The sequence below is a fragment of the Oncorhynchus keta genome, chromosome 24, assembly GCF_023373465.1.
Source record: "Oncorhynchus keta strain PuntledgeMale-10-30-2019 chromosome 24, Oket_V2, whole genome shotgun sequence".
Lineage (NCBI taxonomy): Eukaryota > Metazoa > Chordata > Actinopteri > Salmoniformes > Salmonidae > Oncorhynchus > Oncorhynchus keta.
In genome coordinates, this window is record NC_068444.1 from 1,454,631 (window position 1) to 1,472,854 (window position 18,224).

Sequence of the window (18,224 nt, forward strand, 5' to 3'; positions counted from 1 at the left end):
CTGAGACTGAGACTGGGACTGAGACTGGGACTGAGCCTGAGACTGGGGCTGAGACTGGGGCTGAGACTGGGGCTGAGACCGGGGCTGAGACTGGGGCTGAGCCTGAGACTGGGGCTGAGCCTGAGACTGGGGCTGAGACTGGGGTTGAGACCGGGGTTGAAAGTAGTGAGACTATATGGGGCTGAGACTGAGACTGAGACTGTTCAAAGGCTCTGGAAAGAGATCTAGTCTGGGACTGGGACTGGGGTTGAGCCTGGGGTTGAGCCTGGGGTTGAGACTGGGGTTGAGCCTGGGGCTGAGACTGGGGCTGAGACTGGGGCTGAGACTGGGGCTGAGACTTGGGCTGAGACTGGGGTTGAGACTGGGGCTGAGACTGAGACTGGAGTTGAGACAGACAGAGACTGGGGCTGAGACTAGGGTTGAGACTGAGACTGGGGCTGAAACTGGGGCTGAGACTGAGACCAGGGCTGAGACTGGGGCTGAGACTGAAACTGGGGCTGAGACTGGGACTGGGACTGAGACTGGGACTGAGACTGAGGCTGAGGCTGAGACCGGGGCTGAAACTGGGGCTGAGACTGAGGCTGAGACTGGGGCTGAGACTGAGACTGGGGCTGAGACTGAGACTGAGGCTGAGACTGAGTATGAGACTGGGCCTGGGACTGAGACTGGGGTTGAGCCTGGGGCTGAGACTGGGGCTGAGCCTGAGATTGGGGCTGAGACTGAGGCTGAGACTGAGTATGAGACTGGGCCTGGGACTGAGACTGGGGTTGAGCCTGGGGCTGAGACTGGGGCTGAGCCTGAGATTGGGGCTGAGACTGGGGCTGAGACCGGGGTTGAGACCGGGGTTGAGACCGGGGTTGAGACCGGGGTTGAGACTGGGGTTGGAGACTGAGACTGAGACTGGGGTTGAGACTGAGTCTGAGACTGGGGCTGAGACTGGGGCTGAGACTGGGGCTGAGCCTGAGACTGGGGCTGAGACTGAGACTGGGACTGGGACTGAGACTGGGACAGAGACTGAGACTGGGACTGAGACTGAGACTGGGGCTGAGCCTGAGAATGAGACCGGGGCTGAGACTGGGGCTGAGGCTGAGACTGGGGCTGAGGCTGAGACTGGGGCTGAGACTGAGACTGGGACTGGGACTGAGACTGAGACTGAGACTGGGACAGAGACTGGGACAGAGGCTGAGACTGGGGCTGAGACTGAGGCTGAGACTGAGACTGGGGCTGAGACTGGGGCTGAGACTGGGGCTGAGCCTGAGGCTGAGGCTGAGACTGAGACTGAGACCGGGGCTGAGACTGGGGCTGAGGCTGAAACTGGGGCTGAGACTGGGACTGGGACTGAGACTGGGACTGAGACTGAGACTGGGACTGGGACTGAGACTGGGACAGAGACTGGGGCTGAGCCTGGGGCTGAGACTGGGGCTGAGACTGGGACTGGAGTTGAGACTGAGACAGAGACTGAGACTGGGACTGGGACTGGAGTTGAGACTGAGACAGAGACTGAGACTGGGACTGGGACTGAGACTGAGGCTGAGACTGGGGCTGAGACTGAGACTGGGGCTGAGACTGGGACTGGAGTTGAGACTGAGACAGAGACTGAGACTGGGACTGGGACTGGAGTTGAGACTGAGACAGAGACTGAGACTGGGACTGAGACTGAGACTGGGGCTGAGCCTGGGACTGAGACTGAGACTGGGACTGGGACTGAGACTGGGACGGAGACTGGGGCTGAGCCTGGGGCTGAGACTGGGGCTGAGACTGGGGCTGAGACTGGGACTGGGACTGGGGCTGAGACTGAGACTGGGGCTGAGACTGAGACAGAGACTGAGACTGGGACTGGGACTGGAGTTTAGACTGAGACAGAGACTGAGACTGGGGCTGAGACTGAGGCTGGGGCTGAGACTGGGACTGCACAGTGTACCTGGGGACCTGTCCCTGCTCTTACTCTGTCCAATGCCATCTCCCTTGGCTATTAATGATCATTAAGTTGTGGAGCCTGGGAACATGCCTCTCTCTCAATTACAGTCAAAGGGCTTTATTGGCATGGGAAACGTGTTAACATTGACAAAGAAAGTGAAATAGATAATAAATTAAATGGAAATCAACAATAAAAAGGAACAGTAAACATCACGAAAGTTCCAAAAGAATAAAGACATTACAAATGTCATATTATGTCTATATACAGTGTTGTAACGATGTGCAAATCATTAATGTATAAAAGGGAAAATAAATAAATGTTAACATGGGTGTATTTACAATGGTCTCTTTCTCTCTCCTTCCTTCTCTCCAGCTTGACGTGTCTGTTGCCCGTACCTCGTAGCAGAGCCAAGATGTTTGGTGGGAAAAGTTTCTTTTGTCCAGCCTTCTCAATAACAGAGATTAATCCCATGGATATGAGGTTATGAGCTAATGGTGAATTCTCAAGTAGTTTGATAGAGGAAAAAGAGCCTAGAAAAGGGGAGGAACTGGAAAATGGGCCCTGCAGCTGAGACAGAGGCTGAGATCCTGAGATCTGGAATGTTCCATAGGGCTCTGGTCTAAAGTAGTGCACTATATAGGGCTCTGGTCTAAAGTAGTGCACTATATAGGGCTCTGGTCTAAAGTAGTGCACTATATAGGGCTCTGGTTTAAAGCAGTGTACTATATAGGGCTCTGGTCTAAAGTAGTGTGTTATATGGGGCTCTGGTCTAAAGTAGTGCACTATATAGGGCTCTGGTCTAAAGTAGGGCACTATATGGGGCTCTGGTCTAAAGTAGTGCACTATATAGGGCTCTGGTCTAAAGTAGTGCACTATATAGGGCTCTGGTCTAAAGTAGTGCACTATATAGGGCTCTGGTCTAAAGTAGTGTACTATATAGGGCTCTGGTCTAAAGTAGTGCACTATATAGGGCTCTGGTCTAAAGTAGTGCACTATATAGGGCTCTGGTCTAAAGTAGTGCACTATATAGGGCTCTGGTCTAAAGTAGTGCACTATATAGGGCTCTGGTCTAAAGTAGTGTACTATATAGGGCTCTGGTCTAAAGTAGTGTGTTATATAGGGCTCTGGTCTAAAGTAGTGCACTATATAGGGCTCTGGTCTAAAGTAGTGCACTATATAGGGCTCTGGTCTATAGTAGTGCACTATATAGGGCTCTGGTCTAAAGTAGTGTGTTATATAGGGCTCTGGTCTAAAGTAGTGCACTATATAGGGCTATGGTATAAAGTAGTGCACTATATAGGGCTCTGGTCTAAAGTAGTGCACTATATAGGGCTCTGGTCTAAAGTAGTGTACTATATAGGGCTCTGGTCTAAAGTAGTGTACTATATAGGGCTCTGGTCTAAAGTAGTGCACTATATAGGGCTCTGGTCTAAAGTAGTGTGTTATATAGGGCGCTGGTCTAAAGTAGTGCACTATATAGGGGTCTGGTCTAAAGTAGTGCACTATATAGGGCTCTGGTCTAAAGTAGTGCACTATATAGGGCTCTGGTCTAAAGTAGTGCACTATATAGGGCTCTGGTCTAAAGTAGTGCACTATATAGGGCTCTGGTCTAAAGTAGTGCACTATATAGGGCTCTGGTCTAAAGTAGTGTGTTATATAGGGCTCTGGTCTAAAGTAGTGTGTTATATAGGGCTCTGGTATAAAGTATTGCACTATATAGGGCTCTGGTCTAAAATAGTGTGTTATATAGGGCTCTGGTATGAAGTAGTGCACTTATATAGGGCTCTGGTCTAAAGTAGTGCACTATATAGGGCTCTGGTATAAAGTAGTGTACTATATAGGGCTCTGGTCTAAAGTAGTGTGTTTTATAGGGCTCTGGTCTAAAGTAGTGCACTATATAGGGCTCTGGTCTAAAGTAGTGCACTATATAGGGCTTTGGTCTAAAGTAGTGCACTATATAGGGCTCTGGTCTAAAGTAGTGTACTATATAGGGCTCTGGTCTAAAGTAGTGTGTTATATAGGGCTCTGGTCTAAAGTAGTGCACTATATGGGGCTCTGGTCTAAAGTAGTGTACTATATAGGTCTGTGGTCTAAAGTAGTGCACTATATAGGGCTCTGGTCTAAAGTAGTGCACTATATAGGGCTCTGGTCTAAAGTAGTGTACTATATAGGGCTCTGGTCTAAAGTAGTGTGTTATATAGGGCTCTGGTATAAAGTAGTGTACTATATAGGGCTCTGGTCTAAAGTAGTGTGTTTTATAGGGCTCAGGTCTAAAGTAGTGCACTATATAGGGCTCTGGTCTAAAGTAGTGCACTATATAGGGCTCTGGTCTAAAGTAGTGCACTATATAGGGCTCTGGTCTAAAGTAGTGCACTATATAGGGCTCTGGTCTAAAGTAGTGTACTATATAGGGCTCTGGACTAAAGTAGTGTGTTATATAGGGCTCTGGTATGAAGTAGTGTACTATATAGGGCTCTGGTCTAAAATAGTGTGTATCTCCACCCAGTACAGCCAGAAGAGAACTGGCCACCCCTCATAGCCTGGTTCCTCTCTAGGTTTCTTCCTAGGTTTTGGCCTTTCTAGGGAGTTTTTCCTAGCCACCGTGCTTCTACACCTGCATTGCTTGCTGTTTGGGGTTTTAGGCTGGGTTTCTGTACAGCACTTTGAGATATCAGCTGATGTATGAAGGGCTATATAAATACAATTTGATTTGATTTGATTTAGTACTAGTGTAGTACCGGTAGTAATAGTATAGTAAGAGTGTAGTACCAGTAGTAAGAGTGTAGTACTAGTGTAATACCAGTTGTAAGAGTGTAGTAGAAGTGCTGCCAGTAGTACTAACATAGTACCAATAGTATTAGTGAAGTACCAGTGTAGTACCCGTAGTAGAGTGTAGTACTAGTGTAATACCAGTAGTAATAGTTTATTACCAGTAGTAAGAGTGTAGTGTAGTAGTTAGTGGTGGTGGGTAGTGGTAGGGGGTAGTGTGTGTGTGTGTGTGTGTGTGTGTGTGTGTGTGTGTGTGTGTGTGTGTGTGTGTGTGTGTGTGTGTGTGTGTGTGTGTGTGTGTGTGTGTGTGTGTGTATATGCATACATCTGGCAGGTCAATAGCTTCTTGTCTATTTGATTATCTCTTCATCTGGGTAAGATCATGTTGACTGTAATTACAGTGTTTCTTGGCAACAAGGTGTTTGGAGTTTGACACCTGAAGGGTTTAACATACCTTGGCTTCTCCCCATTTTCATCCATTAGAGGTTTAACGTTTTGATTAAAAAGGCGTTGAATAGAATTTGTTTTGCAAGCAAGTAGTACCAGTAGTACCAGTAGTTATAGTTTAGTACTAGTAGTACCAGTAGTTATAGTGTAGTACTAGTAGTTATAGTGTAGTACCAGTAGTTATAGTGTAGTACCAGTAGTACTATTAGTTATAGTGTAGTACTAGTAGTACCAGTAGTTATAGTGTAGTACTAGTAGTTATAGTGTAGTACCAGTAGTTATAGTGTAGTACCAGTAGTACTATTAGTTATAGTGTAGTACTAGTAGTACCAGTAGTTATAGTGTAGTACTAGTAGTACCAGTAGTACTATTAGTTATAGTGTAGTACTAGTAGTACCAGTAGTTATAGTGTAGTACTAGTAGTACCAGTAGTACTATTAGTTATAGTGTAGTACTAGTAGTACCAGTAGTTATAGTGTAGTACTAGTAGTACCAGTAGTACCAGTAGTTATAGTGTAGTACTAGTAGTACCAGTAGTTATAGTGTAGTACTAGTAGTTATAGTGTAGTACTAGTGGTTATAGTGTAGTACTAGTAGTACCAGTAGTACTATTAGTTATAGTGTAGTACTAGTAGTACCAGTAGTTATAGTGTAGTACTAGTAGTACCAGTAGTACCAGTAGTTATAGTGTAGTACTAGTAGTTATAGTGTAGTACTAGTAGTACCAGTAGTTATAGTGTAGTACTAGTAGTTATAGTGTAGTACTAGTAGTACCAGTAGTTATAGTGTAGTACTAGTAGTTATAGTGTAGTACTAGTAGTACCAGTAGCTTTAGTGTAGTACTAGTAGTTATAGTGTAGTACTATTAGTTATAGTGTAGTACTAGTAGTTATAGTGTAGTACTAGTAGTACCAGTAGTTATAGTGTAGTACTAGTAGTTATAGTGTAGTACTATTAGTTATAGTGTAGTACTAGTAGTTATAGTGTAGTACTAGTAGTACCAGTAGTACTATTAGTTATAGTGTAGTACTAGTAGTACCAGTAGTTATAGTGTAGTACTAGTAGTACCAGTAGTACTATTAGTTATAGTGTAGTACTAGTAGTACCAGTAGTTATAGTGTAGTACTAGTAGTACCAGTAGTACTATTAGTTATAGTGTAGTACTAGTAGTACCAGTAGTACCAGTAGTTATAGTGTAGTACTAGTAGTTATAGTGTAGTACTAGTAGTACCAGTAGTTATAGTGTAGTACTAGTAGTTATAGTGTAGTACTAGTAGTACCAGTAGTTATAGTGTAGTACTAGTAGTTATAGTGTAGTACTAGTAGTACCAGTAGCTTTAGTGTAGTACTAGTAGTTATAGTGTAGTACTATTAGTTATAGTGTAGTACTAGTAGTTATAGTGTAGTACTAGTAGTACCAGTAGTTATAGTGTAGTACTAGTAGTTATAGTGTAGTACTATTAGTTATAGTTACTAGTAGTTATAGTGTAGTACTAGTAGTTATAGTAGTACTATTAGTTATAGTGTAGTTATAGTAGTACCAGTAGTTATAGTGTAGTACTAGTAGTACCAGTAGTTATAGTGTAGTACTAGTAGTACCAGTAGTTATAGTGTAGTACTAGTAGTTATAGTGTAGTACTAGTGGTTATAGTGTAGTACTAGTAGTACCAGTAGTACTATTAGTTATAGTGTAGTACTAGTAGTACCAGTAGTTATAGTGTAGTACTAGTAGTACCAGTAGTACCAGTAGTTATAGTGTAGTACTAGTAGTTATAGTGTAGTACTAGTAGTACCAGTAGTTATAGTGTAGTACTAGTAGTTATAGTGTAGTACTAGTAGTACCAGTAGTTATAGTGTAGTACTAGTAGTTATAGTGTAGTACTAGTAGTACCAGTAGCTTTAGTGTAGTACTAGTAGTTATAGTGTAGTACTATTAGTTATAGTGTAGTACTAGTAGTTATAGTGTAGTACTAGTAGTACCAGTAGTTATAGTGTAGTACTAGTAGTTATAGTGTAGTACTATTAGTTATAGTGTAGTACTAGTAGTTATAGTGTAGTACTAGTAGTACCAGTAGTACTATTAGTTATAGTGTAGTACTAGTAGTACCAGTAGTTATAGTGTAGTACTAGTAGTACCAGTAGTACTATTAGTTATAGTGTAGTACTAGTAGTACCAGTAGTTATAGTGTAGTACTAGTAGTACCAGTAGTACTATTAGTTATAGTGTAGTACTAGTAGTACCAGTAGTACCAGTAGTTATAGTGTAGTACTAGTAGTTATAGTGTAGTACTAGTAGTACCAGTAGTTATAGTGTAGTACTAGTAGTTATAGTGTAGTACTAGTAGTTATAGTGTAGTACTAGTAGTTATAGTGTAGTACTAGTAGTACCAGTAGTTATAGTGTAGTACTAGTAGTACCAGTAGTTATAGTGTAGTACTAGTAGTTATAGTGTAGTACCAGTAGTTATAGTGTAGTACTAGTAGTACCAGTAGTACTATTAGTTATAGTGTAGTACTAGTAGTACCAGTAGTTATAGTGTAGTACTAGTAGTACCAGTAGTACTATTAGTTATAGTGTAGTACTAGTAGTACCAGTAGTTATAGTGTAGTACTAGTAGTACCAGTAGTACTATTAGTTATAGTGTAGTACTAGTAGTTCCAGTAGTTATAGTGTAGTACTAGTAGTACCAGTAGTACCAGTAGTTATAGTGTAGTACTAGTAGTACCAGTATAGTTATAGTGTAGTGTAGTACCAGTAGTTATAGTGTAGTACTAGTAGTACCAGTGTAGTAGTACTATTAGTTATAGTGTAGTACTAGTAGTTACCAGTAGTTATAGTGTAGTACTAGTAGTACCAGTAGTACTAGTAGTTATAGTGTAGTACTAGTATTTATAGTGTAGTACTAGTAGTTATAGTGTAGTACTAGTAGTTATAGTGTAGTACTAGTAGTACCAGTAGTTATAGTGTAGTACTAGTAGTTATAGTGTAGTACTAGTAGTTATAGTGTAGTACTAGTAGTTATAGTGTAGTACTAGTAGTACCAGTAGTTATAGTGTAGTACTAGTAGTTATAGTGTAGTACTAGTAGTACCAGTAGCTTTAGTGTAGTACTAGTAGTTATAGTGTAGTACTAGTAGTTATAGTGTAGTACTAGTAGTTATAGTGTAGTACTAGTAGTACCAGTAGTTATAGTGTAGTACTAGTAGTTATAGTGTAGTACTATTAGTTATAGTGTAGTACTAGTAGTATAGTAGTTATAGTGTAGTACTAGTAGTACCAGTAGTACTATTAGTTATAGTGTAGTACTAGTAGTACCAGTAGTTATAGTGTAGTACTAGTAGTACCAGTAGTACTATTAGTTATAGTGTAGTACTAGTAGTACCAGTAGTTATAGTGTAGTACTAGTAGTTATAGTGTAGTACTATTAGTTATAGTGTAGTACTAGTAGTACCAGTAGTATAGTAGTTATAGTGTAGTACTAGTAGTACCAGTAGTTATAGTGTAGTACTAGTAGTACCAGTAGTTATAGTGTAGTAGTTATAGTGTAGTACTAGTAGTTATAGTGTAGTACTAGTAGTACCAGTAGTTATAGTGTAGTACTAGTAGTTATAGTGTAGTACTAGTAGTACCAGTAGTTATAGTGTAGTACCAGTAGTTATAGTGTTACTAGTAGTTATAGTGTAGTACTAGTAGTTATAGTAGTTATAGTGTAGTACTAGTAGTTATAGTGTAGTACTAGTTATAGTGTATAGTGTAGTACCAGTAGTTATAGTGTACTAGTAGTACCAGTAGTTATTAGTGTAGTACTAGTAGTACCAGTAGCTTTAGTGTAGTACTAGTAGTTATAGTGTAGTACTAGTAGTTATAGTGTAGTACTAGTAGTTATAGTGTAGTACTAGTAGTTATAGTGTAGTACTAGTAGTACCAGTAGTTATAGTGTAGTACTAGTAGTTATAGTGTAGTACTAGTAGTTATAGTGTAGTACTAGTAGTACCAGTAGTTATAGTGTAGTACTAGTAGTTATAGTGTAGTACTAGTAGTACCAGTAGCTTTAGTGTAGTACTAGTAGTTATAGTGTAGTACTAGTAGTACCAGTAGTTATAGTGTAGTACTAGTAGTTATAGTGTAGTACTATTAGTTATAGTGTAGTACTAGTAGTTATAGTGTAGTACTAGTAGTTATAGTGTAGTACTAGTAGTACCAGTAGTTATAGTGTAGTACTAGTAGTTATAGTGTAGTACTAGTAGTACCAGTAGCTTTAGTGTAGTACTAGTAGTTATAGTGTAGTACTATTAGTTATAGTGTAGTACTAGTAGTTATAGTGTAGTACTAGTAGTTATAGTGTAGTACTAGTAGTACCAGTAGTTATAGTGTAGTACCAGTAGTTATAGTGTAGTACCAGTAGTTATAGTGTAGTACCAGTAGTTATAGTGTAGTACTAGTAGTTATAGTGTAGTACTAGTAGTTATAGTGTAGTACCAGTAGTTATAGTGTAGTACTAGTAGTTATAGTGTAGTACTAGTAGTACCAGTAGCTTTAGTGTAGTACTAGTAGTTATAGTGTAGTACTAGTATTTATAGTGTAGTACTAGTAGTTATAGTGTAGTACTAGTAGTTATAGTGTAGTACTAGTAGTACCAGTAGTTATAGTGTAGTACTAGTAGTTATAGTGTAGTACTAGTAGTTATAGTGTAGTACTAGTAGTTATAGTGTAGTACTAGTACCAGTTTATAGTGTAGTACTAGTTAGTAGTACAGTAGTGTTACTAGTGTAGTACTAGTAGTTATAGTGTAGTACTAGTAGTTATTAGTGTAGTACTAGTAGTTATAGTGTAGTACTAGTAGTACCAGTAGTTATAGTGTAGTACTAGTAGTTATAGTGTAGTACTATTAGTTATAGTGTAGTACTAGTAGTTATAGTGTAGTACTAGTAGTTATAGTGTAGTACTAGTAGTACCAGTAGTTATAGTGTAGTACTAGTAGTTATAGTGTAGTACTAGTAGTTATAGTGTAGTACTATTAGTTATAGTGTAGTACTAGTAGTTATAGTGTAGTACTAGTAGTTATAGTGTAGTACTAGTAGTTATAGTGTAGTACTAGTAGTTATAGTGTAGTACTAGTAGTACCAGTAGTTATAGTGTAGTACTAGTAGTTATAGTGTAGTACTATTAGTTATAGTGTAGTACTAGTAGTTATAGTGTAGTACTAGTAGTTATAGTGTAGTACTAGTAGTACCAGTAGTTATAGTGTAGTACTAGTAGTTATAGTGTATTACTAGTAGTACCAGTAGCTTTAGTGTAGTACTAGTAGTTATAGTGTAGTACTATTAGGTATAGTGTAGTACTAGTAGTTATAGTGTAGTACTAGTAGTTATAGTGTAGTACTAGTAGTACCAGTAGTTATAGTGTAGTACCAGTAGTTATAGTGTAGTACCAGTAGTTATAGTGTAGTACCAGTAGTTATAGTGTAGTACTAGTAGTTATAGTGTAGTACCAGTAGTTATAGTGTAGTACTAGTAGTTATAGTGTAGTACTAGTAGTACCAGTAGCTTTAGTGTAGTACTAGTAGTTATAGTGTAGTACTAGTATTTATAGTGTAGTACTAGTAGTTATAGTGTAGTACTAGTAGTTATAGTGTAGTACTAGTAGTACCAGTAGTTATAGTGTAGTACTAGTAGTTATAGTGTAGTACTATTAGTTATAGTGTAGTACTAGTAGTTATAGTGTAGTACTAGTAGTTATAGTGTAGTACTAGTAGTACCAGTAGTACCATTAGTTATAGTGTAGTACTAGTAGTACTAGTAGTACCAGTAGTTATAGTGTAGTACTAGTAGTTATAGTGTAGTACTAGTAGTACCAGTAGCTTTAGTGTAGTACTAGTAGTTATAGTGTAGTACTAGTAGTTATACTAGTGTAGTACTAGTAGTTATAGTGTAGTACTAGTAGTGTACCACTAGTAGTTATAGTAGTACTAGTAGTTATAGTGTAGTACTATAGTGTAGTACTAGTAGTTATAGTGTAGTACTAGTAGTTATAGTGTAGTACTAGTAGTTATAGTGTAGTACTAGTAGTACCAGTAGTTATAGTGTAGTACTAGTAGTTATAGTGTAGTACTAGTAGTACCAGTAGTTATAGTGTAGTACTAGTAGTTATAGTGTAGTACTAGTAGTACCAGTAGCTTTAGTGTAGTACTAGTAGTTATAGTGTAGTACTAGTAGTTATAGTGTAGTACTAGTAGTACCAGTAGTTATAGTGTAGTACCAGTAGTTATAGTGTAGTACCAGTAGTTATAGTGTAGTACCAGTAGTTATAGTGTAGTACTAGTAGTTATAGTGTAGTACCAGTAGTTATAGTGTAGTACTAGTAGTTATAGTGTAGTACCAGTAGTTATAGTGTAGTACTAGTAGTTATAGTGTAGTACTAGTAGTACCAGTAGCTTTAGTGTAGTACTAGTATAGTGTAGTACTAGTAGTTATAGTGTAGTACTAGTAGTACCAGTAGTTATAGTGTAGTACCAGTAGTACTAGTAGTTATAGTGTAGTACTAGTAGTACCAGTAGTTATAGTGTAGTACTAGTAGTACCAGTAGTTATAGTGTATTACTAGTAGTTATAGTGTAGTACTAGTAGTTATAGTGTAGTACTAGTAGTACCAGTAGTTATAGTGTAGTACTAGTAGTTATAGTGTAGTACTAGTAGTTCTAGTGTAGTACTAGTAGTACCAGTAGTTATAGTGTAGTACTAGTAGTTATAGTGTAGTACTAGTAGTACCAGTAGTTATAGTGTAGTACTAGTAGTACCAGTAGTTATAGTGTAGTACTAGTAGTTATAGTGTAGTACTAGTAGTTATAGTGTAGTACTAGTAGTTATAGTGTAGTACTAGTAGTACCAGTAGTTATAGTGTAGTACTAGTAGTTATAGTGTAGTACTAGTAGTTATAGTGTAGTACTAGTAGTACCAGTAGTTATAGTGTAGTACCAGTAGTACTAGTAGTTATAGTGTAGTACTAGTAGTTATAGTGTATTACTAGTAGTACCAGTATTTATAGTGTAGTACTAGTAGTACCAGTAGTTATAGTGTAGTACTAGTAGTTATAGTGTAGTACTAGTAGTTATAGTGTAGTACTAGTAGTTATGTAGTACTAGTAGTACCAGTAGCTTTAGTGTAGTACTAGTAGTTATAGTGTAGTACTAGTAGTTATAGTGTAGTACTAGTAGTACCAGTAGTTATAGTGTAGTACTAGTAGTTATAGTGTAGTACCAGTAGTTATAGTGTAGTACTAGTAGTACTAGTAGTTATAGTGTAGTACTAGTAGTTATAGTGTAGTACTAGTAGTTATAGTGTAGTACTAGTAGTTATAGTGTAGTACTGTTATAGTGTAGTACCAGTAGTTATAGTGTAGTACTAGTAGTACTAGTAGTTATAGTGTAGTACCAGTAGTTATAGTGCAGTACTAGTGTAGTACCAGTAGTTATAGTGTAGTACCAGTAGATAGTAGTACTAGCAGTAGTACCAGTATAGTGTAGTACCAGTAGTTATAGTGTAGTACTAGTAGTACTAGTAGTTATAGTGTAGTACTAGTAGTTATAGTGTATTACTAGTAGTACCAGTATTTATAGTGTAGTACTGGTGTAGTACCAGTAGTTATAGTGTAGTACTAGTAGTACCAGTAGCTATAGTGTAGTACTAGTAGTACCAGTAGTCATAGTGTAGTACTAGTGAAGTACCAGTAGTTATAGTGTAGTACTAGTAGTACCAGTAGTTATTGTGTAGTACCAGTGTAGGTCTAGTTGTACTGGTAGTACCAGTAGTTATTGTGTAGTACCAGTGTAGTTCTAGTAGTACCAGTAGTTGTAGTGTAGCGCCAGTGTAGGTCTAATAGTACCAGTAGTTATATTGTAGTACCAGTGTAGTTATAGTAGTACCAGTGGTTATAGTGTAGTACTAGTGTAGTACCAGTAGTACACATGTAATACTAGTGTAGCACCAGTAGATATAGTGTAGTTATAGTAGTACCAGTAGTTATAGTGTAGTACTAGTAGTACCAGTAGCTATAGTGTAGTACAGGTAGTACCAGTAATTATAGTGTAGTACTAGTAGTACCAGTAGTTATAGTGTAGTACTAGTAGTACTAGTAGTACCAGTAGTACTAGTGTAGTACCAATAGTAATAGTGTAGTACTAGTGTAGGAACAGTATAAAGTGTAGAACTATCATAGTACCAGCATAGTAGTAATAGTATGAGTGTAGTGCCAGTGTAGCACCAGTAGTACAAGTAGTAGGAGTGTAGTACTAGTGTAGTACCAGTAGTAATTGTGTTGTACTAGTGTAGTACCAGTAGTAATAGTGTAGTACCAGTAGTAAGAGTGTAGTGCCAGTGGTAAGAGTGTCGTACTAGTGTAATACCAGTAGTAATAGTTTATTACCAGTAGTACGAGTGTAGTACTAGTGTAGTACCGGTAGTAATAGTATAGTAAGAGTGTAGTACCAGTAGTAAGAGTGTAGTACTAGTGTAATACCAGTTGTAAGAGTGTAGTAGAAGTGCTACCAGTAGTACTAACATAGTACCAATAGTATTAGTGTAGTACTGTTGTAGTACCAGTAGTACTTTTTTGCCCGCTTTGAGGACAATACAGTGCCACTGACACGGCCTGCAACGAAAACATGCGGTCTCTCCTTCACTGCAGCCGAGGTGAGTAAAACATTTAAACGTGTTAACCCTCGCAAGGCTGCAGGCCCAGACGGCATCCCCAGCCGCGCCCTCAGAGCATGCGCAGACCAGCTGGCCGGTGTGTTTACGGACATATTCAATCAATCCCTATACCAGTCTGCTGTTCCCACATGCTTCAAGAGGGCCACCATTGTTCTTCTTCCCAAGAAAGCTAAGGTAACTGAGCTTAACGACTACCGCCCCGTAGCACTCACTTCCGTCTTCATGAAGTGCTTTGAGAGACTAGTCAAGGACCATATCACCTCCACCCTACCTGACACCCTAGACCCACTCCAATTTGCTTACTGCCCAAATAGGTCCACAGACGATGCAATCTCAACCACACTGCACACTGCCCTAACCCACCTGGACAAGAGGAATACCTATGTGAGAATGCTGTTCATCGACTACAGCTCGGCATTCAACACCATAGTACCCTCCAAGCTCGTCATCAAGCTCGAGACCCTGGGTCTCGAACCCGCCCTGTGCAACTGGGTACTGGACTTCCTGACGGGCCGCCCCCAGGTGGTGAGGGTAGGCAACAACATCTCCTCCCCGCTGATCCTCAACACGGGGCCCCACAAGGGTGCGTTCTGAGCCCTCTCCTGTACTCCCTGTTCACCCACGACTGTGTGGCCACGCACGCCTCCAACTCAATCATCAAGTTTGCGGACGACACAACAGTGGTAGGCTTGATTACCAACAACGACGAGACGGCCTACAGGGAGGAGGTGAGGGCCCTCGGAGTGTGGTGTCAGGAAAATAACCTCACACTCAACGTCAACAAAACTAAGGAGATGATTGTGGACTTCAGGAAACAGCAGAGGGAACACCCCCCTATCCACATCGATGGAACAGTGTTGTGTTGGTGTTTACACTTGCGTACTATTGTATGTACAGATGAACGTGGTACCTTTTGGAAATTCCTCCCAAGGATGAACCAGACTTTTCGAGGTCTACAATTTTTGTTCTGAGGTCTTGGCTGATTTCCCCATGATGTCAAGCAAAGAGGCACTGAGTTTGAAGGTAGGCCTTGAAATACATCCACAGGTACACCTCCAATTGACTCAAATGATGTCATTTAGCCTATCAAAAGCTTCAACAGCCATGACATCATTTTCTGGACTTTTCCAAGCTGTTTAAAGGCACAGTCAACTTGATGTATGAAAAACTTCTGACCCACTGGATTTGTGATACAGTGAATTATAAGTGAAATAAACTGTCTGTAAACAATTGTTGGAAAAATGACTTGTGTCATGCACAAAGTAGATGACCTGACCGAACTAGTTTGTTAACAAGAAATGTGTTGATTGGTTGAAAAACGAGTTTTAATGACTCCAACCTAAGTGTATGTAAACTTCCGACTTCAACTGTACATAAAAATGGTATCTATGAGTTCATCTGACCGTGGGGAAGTAAATACCAATTAAATGGCAGAAATCCCAAACTAAAAGTGCTGTAGTGCCTCAGGGATGTATGTTGGGCCAAATATATTTAAATTCAGAAAGTAAACTGAAATTTCAATCTTGCTTGATTTCAGTTGACTACTTGACTTCCTGAATTGGAACAGAATTGACCCCACCCCTGTTCAGGCCCATGTGGACCTAGTAGGACATTTCTGGAACAATGTCAGTCTTCGGGACAGTCCGTCTGATTGGAAGGAGTCTAGCTCTGGCCTACAGTAATCACAAAAAGAATGAGACCTTTTGCTTTTATTTTTTTTATTTTTTTGTCTGTCATCAAGTTGTTCCCACACTAGTTTCTGAGAACCTCCCTGTCGTAGGCTCTAACTAAAATGTCTGGCTAACATAGTAAAGACTAGATAAATAGATAAAGACCCTTCGGGTTTTTCCCTACATAGTGTACCACTGTTGTCCAGTAAATAGTGTGGCTGTCACTGACATGTTTGGTTAAAAGCTTCTGGGATAGAAGCCCACAAGGCTCAATTCAATCAAAACTGCAGTGCAGTATTTACACTAGGCACGGTTATCTGAACTGACATTACTATTCCTTTACTTGAGTGTTCATTTCTGGCAAAGAAACACTTGTTTATTTTGAAAAAGCTTTTTTTTTCTACATTTAAATTGGACTATCCTTGTTATCTACAAGGATATACTATGGAAAAAAAATACAATAAAATATAAAATAATCAAATAGCAATTAAAGAGGCTCACCTAACAGAGTTTACCTATCATTGACACTGATCAATACAAAACCTTTCTGTAACTGAATCAGTTCATGGTGAAAATCAGACGTCACTTTGACTGTTGCTTTTAGCAAAACAACTAAGAGAAAAGCAGCATGTGCTGTGGTTACCTTGTGCTTTATTCTGATTGGTCGAGAGAGTCAATTGTTGTGAAAAATAATGTCAAATGCCCTAATTTACACAGTAGCTACTTGTCCCATAAAATCCCAGACTGGTGTTGGGTACTGTATAAAACCCTCCAACTTCCTGACAGGTATGTGCATGGATGGGGTGAACTGACGTTCTGGAAACAAAGACAGTGCATCAACAATCTACAGCAGGTTTGAGCAAATCCCACCAATCAGGTCTGAGTGAATCTGACCAATCAGGTCTGAGTGAATCTGACCAATCATGTATTTCTATATTAATAATTTCATCCAGTCACTTTTACTCAAACCATTGAATCCAGAACAGGGACTGTTTTATTATCTCTTTTCATACAAAATATTTTATAAATATTGACCTTTTTCAAAAGAACAAAACCCTCTAAAAAGATTGCCAGGATTGCAACATCATAATATAATAATATATATGCCATTTAGCAGACGCTTTTATCCAAAGCGACTTACAGTCATGTGTACATACATTCTACGTATGGGTGGTCCCGGGAATCGAACCCACTACCCTGGCGTTACAAGCGCCATGCTCTACCAACTGTGCTACAGAACACAAATACAATCTAAAATCCATAACAAGAGAGGAAACACTAAATGAATGTTTCCATGATGTCAGAAAGTACATCTGAGAAATAAAAAAAACATGTCTTCTTTCAAAGAGCCTTTCAATAGTTTAAAATAACATGTGCATTTAAAACAGAAACAAAACACCAGTCTCCCACAGCGCCGAGCAGAGAGAGAAGGAAATGCGTGTTTACGTGATCCCGTTCCCGTTGACGACCAGCGTTTCACCAACTCCGTCCTGGAGACTCCAAGAGGTGCACCGTTTGGCTTTGTTCTACACAGCTGATTCTAATAATCACAGATGAGTTTTGAATCAGATGTGTAGAGCAAAAACCATAAACATGCACCTCTTGGGATCGACAGGACTACGTTTGGGAAACGCTGCCATAGCTCGAGTCCCAGATCTGTCTGTGCAGTCTTCCCAACATGTGTGACAGCAGTCATAGCAATGGACATGACAAGACAGCACCAACAGATCTGGGACTCAGGCTAGACTATTGACCCCCCCCTACTGTTCCAGTAGACATTGATGTGTGATTGTTGTGTGATTTGCCATAGGGGAGAGTAGGGTAAGTTGAGCCACCCTTCTTTCTAGGAAACCATACAGAAAACGTATCAGTTGACAAAAAATATTTATAATTTCACGGAGTCAGTGAAGGAAGAAACCACATGGAGAAGTGGATGAACCAATCAGGATGAACCAATCAGGATGAACCAATCAGGTCCAATAAACAGATTTTCCCCCAAGTCAAATTCATTTCATGATGCTTGTATCTAAATGGAAGTATATTTAAAGATCGTTCTATATATCAGCCGGGGTCTCTTTCAGCTTCAGTATGAGGTCCTGAACCTAGCCTTGAAAGTGCATCCTTGTGGCTGCGTGGGCAAATATAGTAAACATGTCTGCCTTGGGTTAAATTGAGCCAATTGAAGTGTTTTCTTCCCAGGATAAATTGTGCCAAGAGACCAGTTTTTATTTTCAAAACTGTAATTTCTACATGAATTCTGATTATTTCCAGGGATACACAACACCCTGAAATATATGTAGATATCTTTGTTAGAAAGAATAGTATATTTCCTTGACGGGGTGATGATGAATGTACCAATAAAAGGCTTGATTTACCCCACTCTCCCCTAAGTTGTCAGATATTGTTTTGTGAGAATGTGATACACGGTTTAATGTGCTTTGATCATTTGTGGATTATGAGTTAGATGCTGCTAAAGGCGGTTTGTGTTTTCAGGACAAACAATATGTCTGCCACCATAACAAAGCAACCAGTCTTGTTTTTATTACATCATCCCCCTAACCTGCAAAGTCTTGACAATATGTCTGCCACCATAACAAAGCAACCAGTCTTGTTTTTATTACATCATCCCCCTAACCTGCAAAGTCTTGACAATATGTCTGCCACCATAACAAAGCAACCAGTCTTGTTTTTATTACATCATCCCCCTAACCTGC

At 39.6% G+C, this 18,224-nt stretch overlaps 1 protein-coding gene across 7 annotated transcripts in view; it reads right to left on the reverse strand.

The window, feature by feature from the left end:
• Window positions 1–16,486: 16,486 nt before the first annotated feature.
• LOC127911283 (protein jagged-1b-like) overlaps window positions 16,487–18,224 on the reverse strand; it is a 251,790-nt gene continuing 250,052 nt past the window's right edge. For 3 of the 7 annotated variants that reach the window (XR_008077703.1, XR_008077702.1, XR_008077701.1), the window contains exon 28: window positions 16,487–18,070. The gene's annotated coding sequence lies outside the window, so the exon portion shown is untranslated. Of the gene's footprint in view, window positions 18,221–18,224 lie in introns of all 7 variants that reach the window. The other 4 variants (XR_008077707.1, XR_008077705.1, XR_008077706.1 and 1 more) reach the window with 2 other exon arrangements.